This window comes from Camelus bactrianus, chromosome 4 (genome assembly GCF_048773025.1).
Source record: "Camelus bactrianus isolate YW-2024 breed Bactrian camel chromosome 4, ASM4877302v1, whole genome shotgun sequence".
Classification (NCBI taxonomy): Eukaryota; Metazoa; Chordata; class Mammalia; order Artiodactyla; family Camelidae; genus Camelus; species Camelus bactrianus.
The window spans coordinates 103726483-103748403 of NC_133542.1; the positions used below are offsets into that span (position 1 = coordinate 103726483).

Here is a 21921-nt window from a genome sequence, read left to right on the forward strand (position 1 = left end):
TCTTACTTGGCTCCTTCTGACACCAACTGGTCGGCTTGAGAACTTCTGGTGCCCACTTCCAGCATGACGCTGGTGGAAGTCTGGGCTTCACACCTGGTCTTGGCTGGTGGGGGCAGGGCACGTGGGAGGAGGGTCACAGATTTTTCTGTGGCGCTTGGCTGGAGTTGAGTAGTTGTTGTTTAAAAGTGTTCTGTGTTGCAAGGTTGCCCCTGTCCTAACTCATTTCCTGGGGAGAGCAGGCATTTGTTGAGGCTTTTTTTGTAAGTATTTGTTGGCATTTCTGAGTTGCCACCTTCTTTAGCTCCACATCTGGGATATTTAAGGCAAAAAGAAAACCCTGAGAACTCACCACTAAGTCATCCTTTGGATCCTGAGGTCCCAGCCAGTCTACCTTGCTCTCTCCATCTTTCAAAGTCTACTTATGTTTGTTTTATACAATAACCAAGGGTTTTAGTTTTATTGAATAGAAGAAATATAGCTCTCTCTTCCTAAAAGTGGAACTATAAGTTCCATTTTAACTTAATTATTTTCCAAAAGAGCTTGTGGGCCACGTTTGAGAATGTCCACCTATGCCCTTCACCTTCAAATGAAAATTGTGTCATACTTTCAGAATTCTGTATATATTTGTTGAATGTTTTCATCAGGAAAACCATTTTTCCTATGTTCATTTCTACTTGTCATGTTTATCTCTTAATCTGTTTAACTATTTGTTCTTGACTCATATCTATGATTAAGGTTATCTCTTACTTTGCTTTCTTTTTAATAAACCAACTTGAAGCAGTGTCTATTTTCTTGAATTCTTTTTAAATTTAATGTTTACATGTCCTCTGTTTTTTTAAGGTGAGCAATATTTGTTTCCTATAATTTGCATTGGCTTTCTATTTCTGCTCTAGCAAATCACCACAAACTTATGGGCTTTAAAATACAAAAATTTACTTTCTTACAATTCTGTAAGAAGTTTAAGTGGGTCAGGAGACTGCATTCCTTTGGGAAGCAGTAGTGAAAGATGTCTCCTTACATTTTCCAACTTCTAGAGGCCACCTGCATTCCTTCGTTTGTTGTTCCCTCCATCTTCAAAGATGGTTGCATAGCATCTTCCAGTCCCTCTCTCTAACTATGATTCTCCTAACACTCTCTTTCCATTATAAAGACCTTTGTGATTATATCTGGCCCACCCAGATAACCCAGGATTTCTTTTACTCAAACTCCTTAATTTTAATCCTATCTATAAAATTTCTTTTGGCATATCAATTAACATATTCACAAATTCTAGAGATCAGGACACAGACATCATTCAGGGGCCATTATTTTTTCTCATATGTCACAAAATTGTTTTATCTCCTTTCCTTAGTTTTGAGGTCATGTTTCACAGATTTTGTGTTTTTATTTAGTTGCACTGTATCAGTAAGTGATTGGGAAAGCTTTATTTTCTGGATTGAGTTGTTTTCTTCTGTATAAAAACATTGGTCATTGAATAGCTTTATCTTTTTGTTTTTCTCTCTGAATTATGCTCTTTCTATATTTTTCATAATGTGCAGCTGTCTCTCCCTATGAATCTTGTTGGATCTCTACTTATATGAATTTTGTTTTTTCTTCAGACATAAAGTTTGAGAACTCTAGATGATTTCTGCTCTTCAGCTATTCTATACCCTGGGGGAATTGTAGAGGAAGAAACAGCAGGAAACTGAGGTTGCAGTTTGAAAACCTAAAGTCCTACTATTCTGCTAAATGTCCTTATAAGAACTCAGTACCTTAGCCGGAGGAACCGCAGCCATCTTTTTTACTCCCCCTTCAGGAAAGGAAACAATAAATGTGATCTACCCAGTTTTTCTCTCTCAGTGACAATGTGCAGAGTTTTGTCAATGTTTCATCACAGCTACTACTGGGAAAGGAGCAAGAATTAATCTGTGCAGCTCCTTCCTCTCTGTTTCAGATGCTTCTTAATTTTTCCTTTTATGCAAAAGCAACAGTTCTTTTTATAGCTTATTATATTTGTTTGTATGCTCCTTACATTGTGTTGTAACAAAGAGGGCAGGACCAGCTTGGGATTATTTATTGATGAATAAAAGCCATGAGATAGTGAGAGGTCAGTAACATATATTTCAACCTCTTGCAACTTTTTTCCCCCATTATCAGGGATTGTATGTTAATTTTAATTATCTCACTAGAGCAGAATGCAAATAGGGGCTAAATTATATTTTTAATAGTTTTCCCAATTGGATTGAAAGTATAATTGAGTATAAATCACTTCCTTTTTAAAGATTTTATTTGAATATAAGTCAGGGATAATACTTGTCATTATTTGCAGGTGAGCTGAATCTTTCATAAAATTACAGGCATTCTAACTTAAAGAGATTCTAAAAGGCATATAAACCTAGTCATCTTTGAAATTGTAGAATATTCTATAAAATTTTTGCCAAGTGGTCCTCGAAATGTGGGTTAGATCCCTCAGCACCCCTGAGGCAGCCCTTACTGTCTTTTGCCTGGTTTTGATAAAAGCCTCATATACTCATCTGAACTCTTTCTCATATTGACCCGCACTTTGTGAATCCTCCACTGGGGAACTTAGGTAATTCTTCTACACAATAGCCCTATCAATATGCGGGGGAAACACTCACAATATTCTTCTTCAAGCTACCAGCCGGGGTACTAACTCTTATTGAAAAGTTGTGAGCATCTTCACCATTCTAGTATTTCTGACTAGAACACATCTGGCAGGAATAAAACCTTGTTAGAGTGAAGCACTAAGTACAAACAATACTTAAATTATGTCTTCACAGCAAAACAATATCACAGTCTCACTCTAGACTAAAGTGTGTGGGGCTTTTTTCCCCTTAATTTCCCTGTAATCACTGCAGGCTCGGGTGTTTAGCACTTCAGTGGGCATTTCATATTGTTGACTGAAATTATAGTCACTACGGACTAAAACACTGCTGCTGAGAGCCTTTTACTCTCTTCCTACGTTTTCTGCAGTTAGCATCATGTTCTAGTTTGCCTTCTCACATCTGAAACTGTTGAATTTCATTTTTAAAAAATTTAGACCACCAGGATAGAATCGGAGCCCTATTTTGTGATTCGGTGCATTTATTATTTCCCCAAACTTTATGTTATACTAGATTCAAAGCATCAGTAATCGTGTGTCAGTTAAGTCCTTCACAGCCAGAGGAGAGACAAGGAGGGAGAAAAAAAAAGAAAGAAACATAGTAGGAAATTGCAAAGGGAAGGAAGGGGAAGAGAAAGGAGAAAAAAGAAAAGAAAGGGAAGGAAATAGATTGTCAAGTATACAGGGGCTTTATACTTCATTCTCTTTTTCTGCAAGGATTCAGAATTCATGATTTAGCAAATCTGAAACTAGTGAAAGATGCAACGTAATTAAAATGACTATAATCCAACCTCTTCGCCTTTGTTTGGAAGAAGCTACAAAGTATAAATAAATAAATACATAAATATGTTGTTGCCTCTGTATTTTCTTTGCATGTTTCCTCAAATTGCTCAAAGTGCTTATCACACATCTTATTTATTATCCTCACCCAAACACATGCACTAGAAGGAGGAAATGATTTTTATATACATTATTTTTTTCTTAATCACATCAGGCTACATCCTAGAATTCTATTTTATTAAAGATGACATGTGATAGAAGATTGATGGGAGATGACGGAATTAAAAGTAATTAAAATATGATGTAGAAACATATGGATAATAGGTCAGAGGTGAGCAAAAGAGACTGTGTGAAAAATCTAATTTAAATTAAAGTAGGATAGTGGGAGGATAGTTAGGGCATAAATGGGCAATTTGCATCTTTTGAAATTCTTTCAGAAACATTACTAAGGTGATAAGTTAACTTCAAGAATCTCAAGATACCTTGTTTAAGGATACAAACTTGGAACTAGTAGAAAAATAAGTCTAGAGAGCTGATGCACAGCAGAGTGATTATGGTCCATAACTCTGTATTAGGAACTGCAAAGTTGCTAAGAGCCTAGATCTTAATTATTCCCACCACCAAAAATAATAATAATAACAATAATTACATAATGTGATAGAGCTATAAGTTAATGCTATGACAGTAATCACACTGTAATATAAAAATGTAGCAAATCAACAAGTTGTACAACTTAGACTTACACAGTTACATGTATATTTTACTTCATTAAAAAAACAAATAAAAGTGGGTGAAGACAAACTAACAACAACTAAACTACCTGCTTAACATCAGAAACTGTATAAGAGAAAGTAAAGGGAAAACAAAGGTCCTAGTGACAAACCTTAGATCCAGAAAACCCCAAATCATTATCAGGTACTCTCTGCAAAGCTTCTTAGTCCCTCTCAAAAAAAGGAAGCAAAAGCTGGAGGGTCACGTGGGAACCACCAAATTGGATGAGAGTCCACCGAACCATGTGAACATCTGAAAATGGTAAGGTTATCTGGGGGTCTGTACCCTGTGAAATCTAGAAACCAACCCACTGAAGCCCCCTTTTGATATTGAAGAGATAGTGCTGATATAGAATCCAAACTGATCAGGTCAGGGCGCATAGGGGCAGAGGACAGAGAAGAGTCAGATAAGGGGAGGCAGGGCTGAAGCCGGGGGGGAGCTGTGGAGGAGGTTCTCAGCAAGTAGAGGCCTTATTTTTGATTAGCTGGTGAAAACAACAGAAGAGGGGGCTCTAGCAGGGTGAAACTGCAGTAAATATCCTTGTTTGCCTCCAGTCCCTAAAACTGCAATATGATCATTTTTTAACAGAAAAGAACAAATCTGTGTCCATATTAGGTCTGTTTCTTTGGCTTTCACCCTGTGCCCTGTTTTCTAGGCTTAGTCTTGCTAGCTCTGCACCTTTTGTAAAAGAATGTTGCCTTTAACTTGAAATATACAGGACAGCCTATTCTCAAGGCTCTGACCTTTAAGGGTATTAACACTTTTGCACATATATAAAGATAACAAGATGCAGAATAGAAAATAACATTTGTTTTGTTAGAGGTTTTACAGGGGCACCATGACCTGACCCACGTGGACAGCAGCAAGAACAAAGAATTCCTACACCTAGAAGTTTGCAACAACCAACCACACCTCCTCCCCTTTTCAGTATAAAAGGAGGCTTAATTCTGACTGGAGTAAGATGGTTCTCCAAGATATTAGTCTGCCATCTTCTCAGTCTGCCAGCTTTCCAAATAAAGTCACTGTTCCTTGCCCCAACATCTCATCTCCCGATTTACTGGCCTGTCGTGCGGCAAGCAGAATGAGTCTGGACTCGGTAACAGTTTCTCCTACAGATGTGTCACAGAAAAGGTATGAAACAGAATCTCATGCAAAGCTGTTATAATTTAAAAAAAGAAAAGAAGGAGAGGAATTATATCCCTTTACATAAGGAAAGCATGCCATTAACATCTACCTATATAGCAGGTTAAAAATTACTAAGTTAATGTTTCAAAATAAGCTATGAGAAAATGAGAAAAATTATAGAAATTTCAAAGAATAAAACAAATCAGCAAGCTATAAAATGTTAAATGATAGAAATTTAAAATAATGAAAAATCTAAAAGAGAAAATTTAAAAAATAAAGTAGTTAGTGAAAATAATATTTGAAAGTATAATAATTTTATAGTCCAAAGTATAAACTAAATATCCATGAGTCCATACTAAGTAAATGATTAAATAAATGAGGCAAACAGACAAATCTGTGCAGAAGTCCAAATAATTTATGTAAATGATCTGCCCTAAATTTGGTGAAGCATAACTTCCCATTCCGTAAGTGGGAGTTGTTCACAGTAACTCCTTTCCAGATAGTCTAGTAAGGAAAGGGTGGAGGATGGGGAAAAGAGTAACTAATGTTACTTGAGAAAACTGGCAAACATTATCTCAGCCAGATGGTCAAGCTCAACATCTACAGCAAAGTCATGTTTAGTGTATGTACTTTTGATTTGTTATGAAGAAAATGACACATAACCTTTGTAGTCTGCTTCTTCCCCAAAACTTATAACCCTGTCTGAGGATAAGAATGTCCAAAAAAGGGGACATTCTACAAAAGACCTGACCAGTGCCCTTTAAAACTGTCAAGTTCATCCAAAAAAGGAAAGTCTGAGAAACTGTCATACCCAAGAGGAACCTAAGGAGACATGATGATTAAATGTAATCTTGGAGGGGATCATGGAACAGAAAAAGGACACTAGAACAAAATATGGACTTGACTTCATAATAATGTTACAACATCGGTCCATTCATTAAACAATTGCACCACATAATATAAGATGCTAATAATAGGCAAAACTAAGTGTGGGCCATATGGAAACTGTGCTATCTTTTTAATTTTTCTAAAATTAAGTTCTAAAATTAGTAAGTCTAAAGGTCTTCTAGAAAAAAATTTCTTTTTCACAAAAGTAAAAATCATTTAAGTGTGAAATCTAAACTAAGATGAAAAGAACAAATATAGAAAATAAATAGACCTTAAAGGAATAAAAGATGCAGAGAAAAAAATTTAAATCAAAAAGCAATGAAGACAACAATGAGATAACACTACACATATATTAAAATGGACAAAATCCAGAATATTGACAACACCAAATGCTGACAAGAATGCAGAGCAAAAGGAATTTTTATTCATTAATAATGGGGATGCACACTTGGAAGACAGTTTGGGGGTTTCTTACAAAACCAAGCATACAGTTATCATATATTTCAGCAATAGTCCTCCTTGGTATTTAACCAAAGGAGTTGAAAATGTACATCCCCAGAAAAACCTAGCCGTGGGAGTGTGTAACATCTTTACTCATAATTGCCAAAACCTGAGGTAACCAAGATGTCCTTTAGTAGGTGAGTGAATAAATAAAATGTAGTACATTTCAGACAATGGAATATTATTCAGTGCTAAAAAGGAAGTGAGCTATCAAGGCATGAAAAGACATGGAGGAACTTTAAATGTGTATTAGTAAATCAAAGAAGCTAATCTAAAAATGCTATATACTATATTATCAAAACTATATAATATTCTGGACAAGCAAAACTATGGAGTCAGTAAAAAAATTCAGTGGTTGCCAGCGGTTGGAGAGAAGGGATGAATAGGTGGAGCACAGAGGATTTTGGGGGATGATGAACCTGCTCTTTATAATACCATTAGGATCAATACAAGTCATTAAATAATGTTCAAGCACATAGAACGTAAAACACCAGGAGTGAACCCTAATGTAAATTATGGACTTTGGGAGATTATGACATGTCAATGTAGGTTCATCATCTGCAACAAATGTGCCACTCTGGTGGGGGCTGTTTATAACAGGGGAGGCTTTGCATTGTAGGAACAAGAAGTATATGGCAAATCTCTGGACTTTCCTTTCAAATTTACTGTGAACCTAAAACAATTTTTGTCTAAGAAAATTATCTTTAAAAACAAAAAGATATGAACGGATCCAAATGATACTAAAGAAAATGATAGAGAAGTTAGACATACATGTATAAGAGTGGTACTCAGTAAGTATCAGTAGGAAAAAAAGAAAGCAATGAAACAGAATAAATACTTAAAAACCATAGCATTCCATCCACCCCCAAATCACCTCTAGAACTTACATATTGAAATTTCACATTAAGTACCAGAGAAAATTTCTCAGAAAGAGTGCCCCAGAGATTTGTTCTAGTAAAATTCTTAAGGTGGAAAAAAATATTTGAGGCATTAACACTTTATATTAGAAAACAGAAGGCAGTAACAGGGCACCCACTCCCATCGACATGGTGATAGTAACAGAGGTGGCTTGGTGGAAACTAAGGAATGTCACCACCACTCAGCACTAACCAAGACACTCTGGCCCCATTGTATCAGTCAGTTGAGACCATGTGAGGAGCAGTAACCAGGCACTCCTACCCTTCCCAGCCATAGAAGTATTATGGAAGCCCCTTGGGAAGCCAAAACTTCTTCCCACGCTGAGCAGCAACAAGGAATATCCTTGGGTGTCAAGGAAGGCCAAGTAGGAAGCCTGGATTTCTACCCACTTCTTGCAGTAAAAGCCCACTCTTTCCCTGTTAAAGCAATTTTAGAGGAAGCCAGCTAAAATACAAAGTTGAAATAAGACCCAGAGTTTAACATAATACCCCAAATACCCATGATTCAATTTTTTTAAAGTTATAATACCAAGAACCAGAAAAATTTCAAACAAGATGAATAGAGAACAATAAGATGTCACCACTAATATGACAGAGGTGTTAAAATTATCTGACAAATGTTTTAAAGCAGCCATCATAAAATACCTCAACATAGTGAGGAATATATTTCAAACATGTGAAAAACTAGAAAGTCTCAGCAAAGAAATAGAAAGTCTCAGAAAGGCAATACAAAGCATAAAGAAGAACCAAATGAAAATTTTAGACCTTAAAATACAATAGCTGAACTAAAAATGCAATAGATGCACTAAACATCAGAGTGGAGGGAACAAAAATCAAGCCAATTAAGCAGAATAGAGAACAATAAAATTACCCAATTGAATGACAGATGAAAGACTGATTAACAAGAAATAACAGAGCCTCAGGGAACGATGGAACAGTAACAGAATATTTAAAATTCTTGGTATCAGTCTCAGAGGGAGGAGAAAGAAAATGGGGCTTAAAAAGTATGCAAAGAAATAACTGCTGAAAACTTCCCAGATTTTCAAAAGACATACACCAACTTATTTTCAAAAGCTGAACAAGCCCCAGGTCTGAGGTAAAACTGTGTAGAACCTACAAGCAGACACACACATGAGTACAAGTAAAACTGGGGGAATCAAAATACCATTGACGGCATGTATCAATGTCAATATCCTAGTTGTGGTATTATATTACAGTCCTTAAAACAATTTTTTGTCACATTGGGGGAAACTGGACAAAGTATACAGGATCTCCCTGTATTATGTTGACAATTGCATGTACATCTACAAATATGTCCTTAAAATTTTCCATTAAAAATCTTTTTTGCCTCCCAGTCCCAGTTTAGCCCGCCTCTCTGCTCTCATCATCCTGTAATTTAAAGAGCCTACAAGTTAGTCGGGAGGAGGAGTAATTTGACATTTCTTATATTCTTGAAAGGACGTTATTATAGAAACAGAGAGAAGATTGTGGTTGCCACAGTTAAGGAGGGGTGGGGTCAGAGGAAACTGGTTGTGGCTATAAAAAGGCAACGTGAGGCACTCTTGTGGTGATGGAAATTCTCTGTATCTTGACTGTATCATATCATCCTAGTGGTGATATTATACTACGTTCTATAAAACACTACTATTGGGGGACATTGGGGAAAGGGTACTTGAGATCATTCTGCATTATTTACTGAAAGTGCATGTGAACCTACAGTTACCTCAAAATTTAAAGTTTTATTAAAAAATAGAATTCAGCTGATTAAAATTCATGTTTAGGAACTCTATAAATGACCAGGGATGAATACTGAATCCGTTAAAAATAGAACTAATCTTATTACCAAATAAATAAGGAAATTATGATTTTCAGAATATTATAAATGTAAACCTGTAAGAAAACAAAAATTTGGAAGTTATAGGAAGGCCATGAGAGGGATTTTAAAAATCTAGGTCACCACCTTTTACAGAAAGGAGAAAATTTATGAGTTGTCACTGGTTAGTATCATATAACTTAAAAGTATGTCATTAATATTTTAATAGTTCTTCTTATATTTTAATGTTACAGATATCTCTTAGACTATTTCTCCCAGAGAGAAAATATTTATTTGAATATCAGAAGTTTCACTTTAGATTATTTTTGTTGCATTACATTTAAACACAATTAAATGTAATACATCTAATAAGCCAGTGTAGTGCCTAATATAGTAATAATGTTTCTGGAGTTAGAAAAGAAAGGAAAGGAGTTAATATGGTGTAGTGGAAGAGTTAATATATATTTTGGAACAGCAAAGAATTGAATTTGCATCTTTGATTTTGTATTTACTGGTCAGAGTCCTAGAGCAGGTAGTGACATCATCTGAAACTCAGCTTCACTTTCTCTAAATTGGGCCAATACTGCTCATCTTACAAGATTTTTATCAGGACTGAATGAGGAAATGTAGGAACAACTTGGAACACAGAGCCTGGCACAGACTCTGCTCTCTGCCTTGAAGTTAAAAATGGATTAAATTTCTCAATAACTATTAATTCTTCTCTTCCCTTCAATATTATGTTCCATTATATTCAGAAAATCTTGATTAAGTTCACAGGGAATTGTGGAGTGAATTTAGAATCACTTCTATTTAAAGTGGGTAAGTGTTAAGAAAAGAATCAGATTCCATTGTCATCTTCTACTATACAGAAACCTCTCAGAGACCTTCAAGCACACAGGCTTTACTAAACATAAATTACAATTTATTTCTTATTGGGCATTTTGGGAAACAGCTGAGGCTTACCAGGGACAATTTTCTTGTTGAAAAACATATTGAAAATCCCTGAGATAGGTGAACAAAAGATAAGGTTGGAAACAAAAATATCAGTTCTGACATGACATACCGATTTGCTTTTCATGGGTGGACATTAGGTTGTTGGCAGGGATTAGCCAAACAATTTATATATTTAATTTATATATTTCTCCCTTCCAGTCAGGCAGCATCTGGTTTGCAATGGAAGACTGAACATTTGCCTGCTCTTCTCTACCCCCAACTATCCTCCCCATATGTACTCACAGAAGTAAAGAAAACTTCTAAATCAAATGAATAAAATGACAGACCATTAGGCAAAATATGGTACACTTTCTCTCATTAACCAGGGGTTCAAGTGGAAACAAATCTGCTTCCAGCTCGAGTTATGGTGTAGGTAAAAGAGCATCACACAGGTTTGCTGGCTGGCTCCACAACTTCACGTAACTTTGGTTCACTGTTCTGCTCTGACACTCACTGAGGGCAAACTGGTAAACTTGTTCTGCATCCAGGGACTTGTTTCCCAGCAGGGGATCCTCCTGACATTACCTGATGAGGTCATTGTGAAAATCATCTGATCCGGAGAATTTTAAAAGATAAGCAGATAGTCACACCGTGATCAAGTGCTGTCAACTTATGAACCACCTGCTTTCTCAGAAAAAGTACCCTGGACAGAGGTAGGACACCCCTCTCAGCAAGTACATCTGTACAACAGCTATCAGCCAGCAACTAATCTGTGCAACAGTTGACTGGCTGGCACCACGAGGGGCACATCATCTACTGATCACAATTCAGGTATGTGTTTCCACGAGTCCGTGACCCCGACTCCTGAAACTGTACACAAAATTTGGTCAACCTATTATGTAAGATAGGACTTTCTAAAATTTAGACAATTTAAACACTACCATTTAACTTGACCTAATTGGTATTTATAGAACACTGTACCCAACAAATGCACTAAACACATTTTTTCAAGGATTTTAACAAAGGAGCATAATGAGGGGGCTATAAAATAATTCTCAACAACCGTCAAAATTGCTCATTCTAACAAGGTATTTTGTCTGAACACAGTGGAATTAAATGAGAAATCCATAAAACAGAAATGTGTTCTGTTATGAAGAAAGTCACATTCACAAGTGAAACAATTCTTTTCCAAATATCACATAGGTCAACAAACAGATCACAAGAAAAATTGAAAATAGGTTAAAGTAAATGATAATGAAAATACAACAGGCCAAAATTTGTGGGATGCAGCTTAAACACTGGTTAGAGGGAAATTTACAGCATTATATGCTTAGGGAAGATGAAAGTGTTAATACTAATTATCTACATTTCTACCTCAAGAAGATAATGCAAGAAGAGCAAAATAAACTCAAAGTGAGTATAAGGAAGAACATTCAATAAAGTTAATAAGTCAAGTAGCAAATAGAAAAATAGTAGAAAGGATCAACAAAGACAAAACGTGTTTCCTAGAGAGTAGAAATTGACAAGGCCTTTATATGTCTGGGAAAGAAACAAATTAACATTATCAGGAATAAAAGAGAGAACATTATTACAGATCCTGCAGAATTTAAAAAGTATAGTGAGGTAAATTCAAACAATAAATTCAACAAATTAAATGAAATGGACAAATCATTTAGAAATCATAACTTACCATAATGGATACAAGGAAAACTACAAAATCTTTTTAAGAAATTAAATCCAGAATCAATAAATTTCTCACAAAGAAAATCCCAGTACAAAATTGTTTCACAGAGGAAATAATCCCAACCTTAAACAAATGCTTCAAAAAATATGAAAGGAGAGATCAAATAACTCATTTTATAGGGCCAACAGAGCACTGAAAACAAAACATCAAATCACATAATCAGTTTACAAGTGGCCATCCCTCATGACCATAAACAAAGATACCCTCCATAAAATATTAGCAATGGAATCTAACAATTTATACAGCAAATAATATGTCATAATAAAGCTGTCCCAGGAGTCAAAGGATAATTTATTGTTTGAAAATCAGTCATTGCAATTCACCCTATTAACAAATTAAAAGAGAAAATGAAAGAGATCAATCATAGGAAAAAATTATGAGAACATTCATTCTTGGTAGTAAGAAAATTAAGAAAAGAAGGAAGCTACATATGATAAAGAGCATCTACAGAAAACCTAGAGGTAACATCACTCACTTCTTATGGTAAAAAAAAAAAGCTTTTCCCCAAAGATTGTAAAAAAAGCAAGGATGTTTGCTCTCACCAATTCTATTCAATATCCTATTAGAGGGCCTAGACTTTGAACAAAGCTAGAAAACAAAATGCCTAAAGTTTGGAAGGTAAAGAAGTAGAAGTGTCAACTCATGCATAACAAGTTTGTTCATATAGAGTGATACTCCTCTCTCCTCCCTCCTCTCTCCACATAACCATGGGACAGAATAGAAGCTTAGTAGTTGACCCAAATATATACAATTAAGGTTTTCTTTACAAAGGTGCCAAGCTGCTTCAGTGGGGAAAGGAAAGTTTTTCACAAATGTTCCTGGCATTGCTAGATACACATATGGAATGAAATGACTCATGACAGCTACTTTTCAAAGAATAAACAAATAAAAATAATTCAAGTTGGGATGTACAACTAAATGTGAAATCTAAAAGACCCTAGAAGAAATCATTGGAGAATGGACTCTAAATTTAAATAGCAAAATATTTTTTAGACAGAGAAAGTTCATAAGAATCACTAACCATAAAAAATAAATTGATAACCTGGACTACATCAAAATACTGAATTTCTCCTGTTCAAACAATATAATTGAGAAAATGATTAGGCAACCACAGAATAGAAGAGAATGCTCACAGTTGATAAACATACCAAAGGACTTCTGTTCAGAATATATCAATATCTGATATATCAGATTTTAACAATGTCTGATAAAAATCAATAATAAAAACCAAACAACCCCAATGGAAAAGATAAGCAGAAGACTTGAACACTTTATATATATTTAGATATTTACCTATTTATATATATATATTTATATATGTTATACTTTATATTATTATTTATTATATTTTATTTGTTGTATGTCTGATATATTTATGTTATATTAATTATTATGTATTACATTTATAAGTATATTTTTATACTTATATATTTATATATAAATAAATGTTATAAATATGTAAGTATATTTTTATAATTATATGTATATATCTTTATCTGTATATATATACACATATATGTATATATTTTATGTATATATTTTATATATTCATATATGTATATATACTTACATGTATGTCCAATAAACACATGAAAAGGCTCAGCATTAGTCAACAGGAAAATGATCATTAATGTCACAATGTGAGATACAACTTCACGTCCACAGAAATGGCTACAATTAAAATGACTGAGAACATAAAATGCTGAGCAGATGTAGAGCAACAGGAACTCTCACACATCGCTGGTGAGAGTGTAAAGTGTACAATAATTTTGAAAAACTGCAAGTATCTTAGAAATTTAAACAGACACTTAATGCTATGACTGTGGCAGGAGGTCAACTAGAGGATGTGACTGTAGGTTGATCCCTGAGCTGGACCCAGGCAATTGGATATTACTCACACTGTTCCTTGAACTTAGAAAATACTTTCTGTCCACCATTTCCCGTTTTCAAGGACACCGCCTTAAGAGAGTAATGTGTTGCTGAGACCATCTGGAAGATATATGTGTCTGAACCCAGTTAAAGCCTCTATACAAACTTTTGAGATGCTGGCAGGTGGGTGCAGAGATTTAATCCTCTTGTGGCCACCCAAGACAAGCATCGTATGTAAGTTCCATAGCTTATAAAACTTGCTACCTATCAATCTGGAGTGCTCTGGCTCTTTCTTTGGTTTGTCCCTGTCCTATTTGTATGGGGCCAGTTTCAGATTTCCCCCAGGAAGCTCCCAAAGTTTCAAACCAACAAAGACATTCCTATGCATTTATCCAAGAGAATAAATATATGTATCAACGAAAAGACTAGTATGAGATATTTAGAGAAGTTTTACTTAGAATGGGACAAAGCTAAAGAAAAAAAAAATCCCCAAATCCTATTCCAGAAGAGTGAATGAACAAATTTTAACATATTTCTTCAAAGGAATACAATTATTCCCATAAGAAGAATAGGAACCAGCCAACAAAAACATGAGCTACTAATGCATGTGTCTACATAGATGAGATAAGTAAGAGAAGCCAAAGAAAACCCCTCAAGAATCTTGGGGGCAACCTGGAGCAATAATATGGAGGAACAAAGTAATAATATTTTGCATTCACTGTCCTAAACCCATTACATATATGATTTCATTTAATTCTAACTATATATAGTAGGTTTCATGGTTCTCATTTTATAAACAATACATTATAGGACTATAAGTCATTAAGTATCATGCTCCACATAACAGAGGATTAAGCCACAGATTCAGTATATCAGCCCAGTTCTGTCTCAATTTTAATCCCTACACATTGAAGACTATTGCACTGACCTACAATTCATTTCTACTGTTGAACCAGTTTTCTAATCAAACATGCCACCTCATGTCTTTCTATTCTAAGAGAAGCCAACTTTCAGTTAATCTCTTCTTGACTGAAACAGTGAGAAGAGATTGTCACTCTTTCTTTGCCTATAAACATTAAGGACCATCTTTTTATTATACTGACGTTTTTAATATACAATAGTATGTATAATAATATAAAAATACCCGTGAATACAAAACTGAGAGGTAGCAAATGTTGTTTGTGCTAATATACTTAAAACTGATTTTGTAATAAAGAAATAAAGCAATAAATGGTAGTAAACTAACATTTGCCGCAATTCCAGAAACTCCTTGGAGGCAATCACTATAATGAATTACATGTGTATATTATCAGTCTATGTTCATGCTTTTGTATCCTATATAAGTGACAATAAATATTATATGATATTTATATGAGTGTTTTGATGAATGGAAGTGCCCTGATAGAATTACTGTAACAGAAAAGAACAAACCTGACTCCATATTAAATCTGTTTCTTTGGCTTTAACCCTGTGCCCTGTTTTCTAGGTTTAGTCTTGCTAGCTCTGCACCTTTTGTAAAAGAATGTTGCCTTTAGCCTGAAATATATAGGAGAGCCTTTTCTCGGGGCTCTGACCTGTAAGGATATTAATACTTTTGCACATATATAAAGATAACAAGGTCCAGAATAGAAAATAACATTTGTTTTGTTAGAGGTTTTACAGGGGCACCATGACCTGACCCAAGATGACAGTTACAAGAACAAAGAATTCCTACATCAAGAAGTTTGCAACAACCAATCACACCCCTCCCCTTTTTTCTGTATAAAAGGAGCCTGAATTCTTACTTGAGTAAGAAGGTTCTCCAAGACATTAGTCTGCCATCTTCTCAGTCTGCCACATTTCTGAAAAAGTCACTATTCCTTGCCCCAGCACCTCATCTCCGATTCATTGGCCTGTTGTGTGGAGAGCAGAACGAGTTTGGACACGGTAACATTATGAGGGCAATATCTTGGCTTTTCCAGAATACAAGGGTATTTAGGATCCTGCTAACTGTACTCTTTATATAAACACATAAAAAGTTTGCATAAAAATCTAAAAATTTATCAAATATTAAATATTAATCTTTCTACAGTAAGTATAAGGCAAAACACAATTTTTTCAGACATAGAGACTTTTTTTGCAGACTCAGAAATGTTTACTATACTCTGTTACAACTTAAAAATCAAGAAACAGTGGAGTTTTAAAATTTAGAATTTAGAATTCTAATTAGAAATTAGAATTACTTAGAAGATAGAATTACTTATAAAAAATGATTACATCTATTTCTAAATTATACATTTACAAGCAATGAAAATTGCACTAAGGCACTGTAACCCAAATTTAAACTGCTATTAATCAATACTATTTGTAGTTCCACAATTCTAAAACACATTTTTCACATTTTAATAATTTTTTTTATTCTGGAGCTTCATAAAATTGATATGTATGTTAAATGTACTTACTTACTGTTTCTTTTCTTATCTTTTCCTCTGGAAAAAAGTGATGTTGGTAAATGCATGGGGTATTATACTCTTGATGGAATTTTGTACTTAGGGTATATAATCAATTTGTTTTAAGTTTTAATTTTTGTCATAAAACAAAATATCATTAGCTACTTTCACCATATTCAGGGTGCTCAATGATGCCAAACTTTATGCTTACTTTGTTAAAAGGATCTGGATGCCTTTCTCCAATTAAATTTGCTCCAGAATTCCATTGGGAATGACTACCACTGTTTGTTGTTTGCATTTATTTCACATAAAAAGATAAATCAGAGTAATCTAGGGACCTTATATACCCTTTGTAATTTTTTTCTACTTCAACATTGGGTTTTTAAATTTGTTTTTTAGAAATGTTTCCCTAAAGGAAAAATAACTTTTACATCCTCACACTTTTCACTTTTATGCTTTCTTAAAAATTCAGAAGTAAAAAAAAATTTTTTTAAGTGCCCCAAACTCAGGAATGGCACTGTGATTAAAAGCAGAAGCTCTCAATCCAGCTACCTTCATCCAAATCCCGAATGCGCCTGCCAAACTGGGCGGCCTCAGGTAAATTTTTTACCTTCTGAACTTTAGTTTTCTCACTTGTCATAGAGGGATTATACAACTTCCATTATATTCTGAGATATATAACATATTAATCATGCAAAGCATATAGCACGTAGGTTGACACTTCATCAACAATGAAAGTTAGATGTTTTATTATGGTTAAGTCAAAAGAATTCTTTGAGGTACAAATTTTCATGATATTTTACACTTTTTCTTCATACTTGAAGACATAATATTTACTAGAGAATTATTAATTAACCAGTTTAAGAAACATATATTTTTGAAATCTAATCTCTATAATCACTATGTAATTATGTTATTGAGATCAAATTTTAATAAAATCATTTTTTTAAATGCACATATCTGCGCTCCTTCTACTTCTAATTTTTACTTATTTACACTTCCTCTCTTTTGTCCTTAATTTGATCTGCCAGGACTTTTCTATTTTGTTTTTCTAAAATAAGTTCAAGGACATGTTGACAATATATTCCCTTTTCTATGTTCAAATGCATTCGTTTATACTTTTATCTTTATTATTTCCTATTTTTGCCTTTCCTTGAGTATATTTTATAGTTCTTTTTTGATTGAGTTGAGTTCATTTAATTGTATAATAGGGTAAGCCCTTCAGAAATACACAGCTGTGTCATTTCTTTTTTCAGTTCTGATTTTTTTTAAATGACATTGATTTCCACTTCTCTTCCGAATGTTCTTATTCATTATTCAGAGCCACCTATAAATGTTGGAATGGGTTTGCATTATTTGCACTCTGTATCAATTACCTTCAGTAGGAGAATGAATTATGGGTCTTAGTCTTTCACTCTTCCTTATAGTCACACCCTTAACCATAACTTTATTGTTCTAGAGTGTATTTCTCTGCCCCTTGGCCTTTGGGCACATCCATGGGAATTTCTTAGACCAGAGGTGATTGGCAATGATACAACTAGAGACCTTCATGTGCTTGTGCAGCTGCACTTGCATTTTTATGTTTCTGCTATCCATCACAAGAAGATGTCTTGGAGAACCTACTGAACCAAGCCCAGCGTAGTCTAGTGGAAAAACTCAGCCAAAATCTGTCAATCTCTCAATCTTATCTCACTTATAGATTCTGCACCAAGAATATGTCAATGCTGTTTCAAGCTACTGAATTTCATGTAATTAGTCAGGATTGTTATGACAATAGTTGATAAACTCAGAGAGATTGGTAACTAGAAATGAGGTCTTGTGGTAATAAAATTCTCAAACGTGTGACAAAGGATTTGACACCAAGTGGTAGGCACTGAAGAAACAGTTAAAGCAACTATAAAAATGGTGACCTATATGAGTGGGAAAACACTTAGTAAAAACCATTGCCTGTGATAACATGGAAGGAATAAAACCTACCTAATGACCTTAAAAGGGTAGGAAGAGGTAATTTTAAGAAGATTCTGAAAATGTGTGCTGTTATTGGATGCATTTGATAAGGTACTAAAAAGAAAGAATTGAGCTCAGAAAGAAAGTGGCCAGTTGGGAACAGAATTTGAAGAGAATATAGTTGAGCTGGGAAGCCCCATGAAAAAGATAGGCAGGACCCTCAGGCAGGGCCACTACTCTCCTGCCAGCACCATCCAGTTCCCTGGCCCAGTGGCATTATCACGCTTTTTGCATCTAAAACGGCTTGCTTCTAGGAAAGCAGAACTTAACCCTAAGATTCCATTGGTTCCCTGAGCTAACTCCTGATTGGTCCATTTATAGCACTTCATTTGCATGGAGCTCACTCCTGATTGGTCCATTTCTGTCACTTCTGATTGGTCCATTTCTATCACTCCTGACTAGTCCAGTTCTACAAAGCTCATTCCTAATGAGTCAACTTTTGTTACATCTTATTTGCATATGATGTTGCAAAGTCTTGACCAGCAGCCTATAAAAGCCTATGTAAACCTACAGACAGGGTCCAGAGCTTGGAGTAATAACTCCTTTGGGCCCACTGGCGTAATAAACCTGAGTTCTCCAACCCTCCAAGTACTGTTTGGTCTCACCTGGATCCAGGTTGCTGTCACAGTTAAGCTGTAACACTGAGCTGTAACACTCTTTGCTGCAACATAGTCAGGCCAGAAATTAAAGGGATGGAAAATAAAACTATTTCTCACAAAATCAACTTCAGGAAAGAAACCAAATATGGAAGAGGGGGTAGGGATAGGTCCAGGAAAACATGGCCTCAGGCAAAAGACAAAAACAAGATTATAACTGGAAAGCCCATTTCTAAAAAACTCTGAAAGAATTAATATGAGCACCTCAGATACGCTCAGCCAAAGAAGGTTCTAGGATGGTTAAAGGTGTGGTTACACAGAAGTCTGATGCACCCTGCACCTCTAGAAGTGATATAAAATAACAGCTACAGAGTTTTTGAAAATGTTGAATTGGCTAATGCCCTGGCAGCCTGGATGAAAGAAAACTGAAACCACTTCAAGAGAGAAAAACTCTCAGGGCTTCTAAATTCCTACAGGCAGACAGCACACTGGGAAAGCTGACCAGGCACCAAAAGCTTCCCCCCTAGCTTTAGGGCAGAGGTGGGCCCATTTTTCCTGTAAAGGAATGGATAGTAAATAGTTCAGGCTTGCTGGCCACCTGTGGTCTCTGCATATTTTTCTTTGCTTTCATTTTGTTTTTAACAACTCTTTTAAACTTAAAAGCCTTCCTCATTTCCCAGATCATAAAAAAGACAATGAGTGGCAGGATCTAGCTTGATGGGCCAACCTGTGGAGATCCTGCTCTAGGCTACATGGACCTGACAACATTTGCCCAGGAGAAATTCAGAACTCTACAGGACCAGTGACTGCTCTGTCAGACAGACATGTAAGACTTCATTCAAAGTTATTGCTGTGGGAGAGAGAGGCCTGAGTTCAGGCTGAACTCAATTCACCGAAGCAAAGTGTGGCAGAGGATCTCATAGCTGTGATTAGAGGAATCCTGGCCCATCTGTGTTTGCTGAGTTTTTCCAAAGGAGAAGTAAGCGTTCTTCTATTTCTATGATGGACGGTAGTTTTGCAACTTGGACCAAGGTGCCCCTGAAGTTGGGGTCCACAGGGACTGGAAAATAGTGCCCTCTCTTCCTTGAAAATTCCTTTCCAAAGGGAGGGGCTCTCAGGTCTTTGAGAAACACATTCCTGGGCTGTTCAACTGGCAAGAGGATGTCTAAAAGAATGACAACTCAAGAGGCAAAGAAAGGATTTGCAAGCATGCGTTTTCTTAAATAAATGCTGTAAGATAAGGGAGGGGAAAGACAACTATGTTTGGGCCACCTGGCTGGGGTGAGGGGGTGAGAGAGAGGTCAGGGCCCGAGACACAGGAGGAAGTCTGCTAAAGTTTAATGAAGCTGAGAGAAACGTTAAGGCTATTCTGATTTGAAATAATTAGCATTATATTAAAAGTATATATATATATATACATATATATATATACACACACACACACACATATATAACATATATATATAACATATACATATATACATATATAAAAAACATGTCAATAATTTATAACTCACCAAATCTGCTCCGAGTATACATCCTGGAGATATTCTCATATACGTGCAAGTGTAGCTTTCTTAATGCAGGGAGTAAAATTCTAAAGTAAATTTTTCAGGAAGCAAAATTATGCTTGTCTTCTTGTCCCTTTCATTTGGTCTTCTGGGCTGGCTCATTCCCTGCCCAACGATGAAGATAACCCCATAAATTTCTGATCACTTTTTGACAATATAAAATATTCTCAAATCATGTTTAGTTGCACAATCCAGTCTTAATCTTGTTATTATAATGCCCTGACCCGTGTAATAGTCAAAACTTTAATAATGACTTAATATTAGAACTTCCCTCTTTCCCCTGGTTGGGAGAGGAGATTATCATTGGTCTTTCCTCTCTAGCTTCAGAAAAATATACAAAGGAAAAGAGGAATGAAGTCGAATGAGTTAAGAACTTTCTCACTGATTGGTAATGTGGAAATTTGGCTTCAGTTCTCTTTGCAAGTGACATATGATTAAAGCTGTCTCTTCCTCTTACGGATACCTCCATTGGCTTTGGGGGATCACCAGTATTCCTGCTCCTTTTCCCATTCCCACTGCCTTCTGGATGCACAGCCATTTGGCAGTAGCCCCTTGGCTGAAAATGAGGTCTCCTCTCTTCAAAAGGACTAACATGTTACTCTGGAGTTGAAATTTTTAAAAAAATTCTCTATGTACCTCAGCCTTCTAGACCAATGGGGAAAAGAAACAATAATAAGGATACTTCATTTAGCTACATTATATGTGATTACATTTTAAGAGAAAACAGTGAAAGAGGAGAGCAGTATGGGGGATGCATACAGGAAGAGAAGACCAGAGACACAGAAACAGAGAGAGAAATAGAAGGAGACGGAGGTTCATCAGATCGTGGAGTACATGTTAATTAGTTTTTAAGTCTCCCTCTGCTAGTTCCTCAGCTGTCACAAAATATTTAGCACCTCAAAATACTCCTCTTTGAAGCTGCTAACCAATCAATTAACCACCATTCACAACTCTTTAGCTCCTAGTTACATGCTAGAAAGTAATTTTTCTAGAAGAGCTTCTATCTTTCTTTCATTTTCACTGAATCCTTGTACCCGCTACAATGTCTGGCATATGGTAGGCAGATATTTAATACAACAATTTTGAATTGATAAATGGAGAAATGTACCCTTCAGCCTACAGGGAAGGGGGTTACACTCAAATCACCCTGGTGGGACTACAGTAATAACACCAGATGAAGTAAGTTAGAGGTAATATCTTACCCACAGGTTAAAAGTATGTTCATTTTTCCTTTTAATCCCCTAAACTTGTATTGTGCACCCATTAAGCAACCTTGAATTTCAAAATCCAACTTTGCCTTGAGGGGAAAATTTGTATCATGGTAGTACGCCCACGAAGTACTGGAATTCTAGTGGTTTTAAAAAACACAAGTCTA

At 35.5% G+C, this 21921-nt stretch overlaps 1 long non-coding RNA gene across 1 annotated transcript in view; it reads right to left on the reverse strand.

The window, feature by feature from the left end:
* The window catches only part of LOC141577570 (uncharacterized), a 32555-nt gene extending 12069 nt beyond the window's left edge, over window positions 1-20486 (reverse strand). The window contains exon 1 of the long non-coding RNA XR_012506836.1: window positions 15728-20486. This is a non-coding gene — a long non-coding RNA (uncharacterized LOC141577570). The remainder of the gene's footprint in view (window positions 1-15727) is intronic.
* Window positions 20487-21921: the final 1435 nt, after the last annotated feature.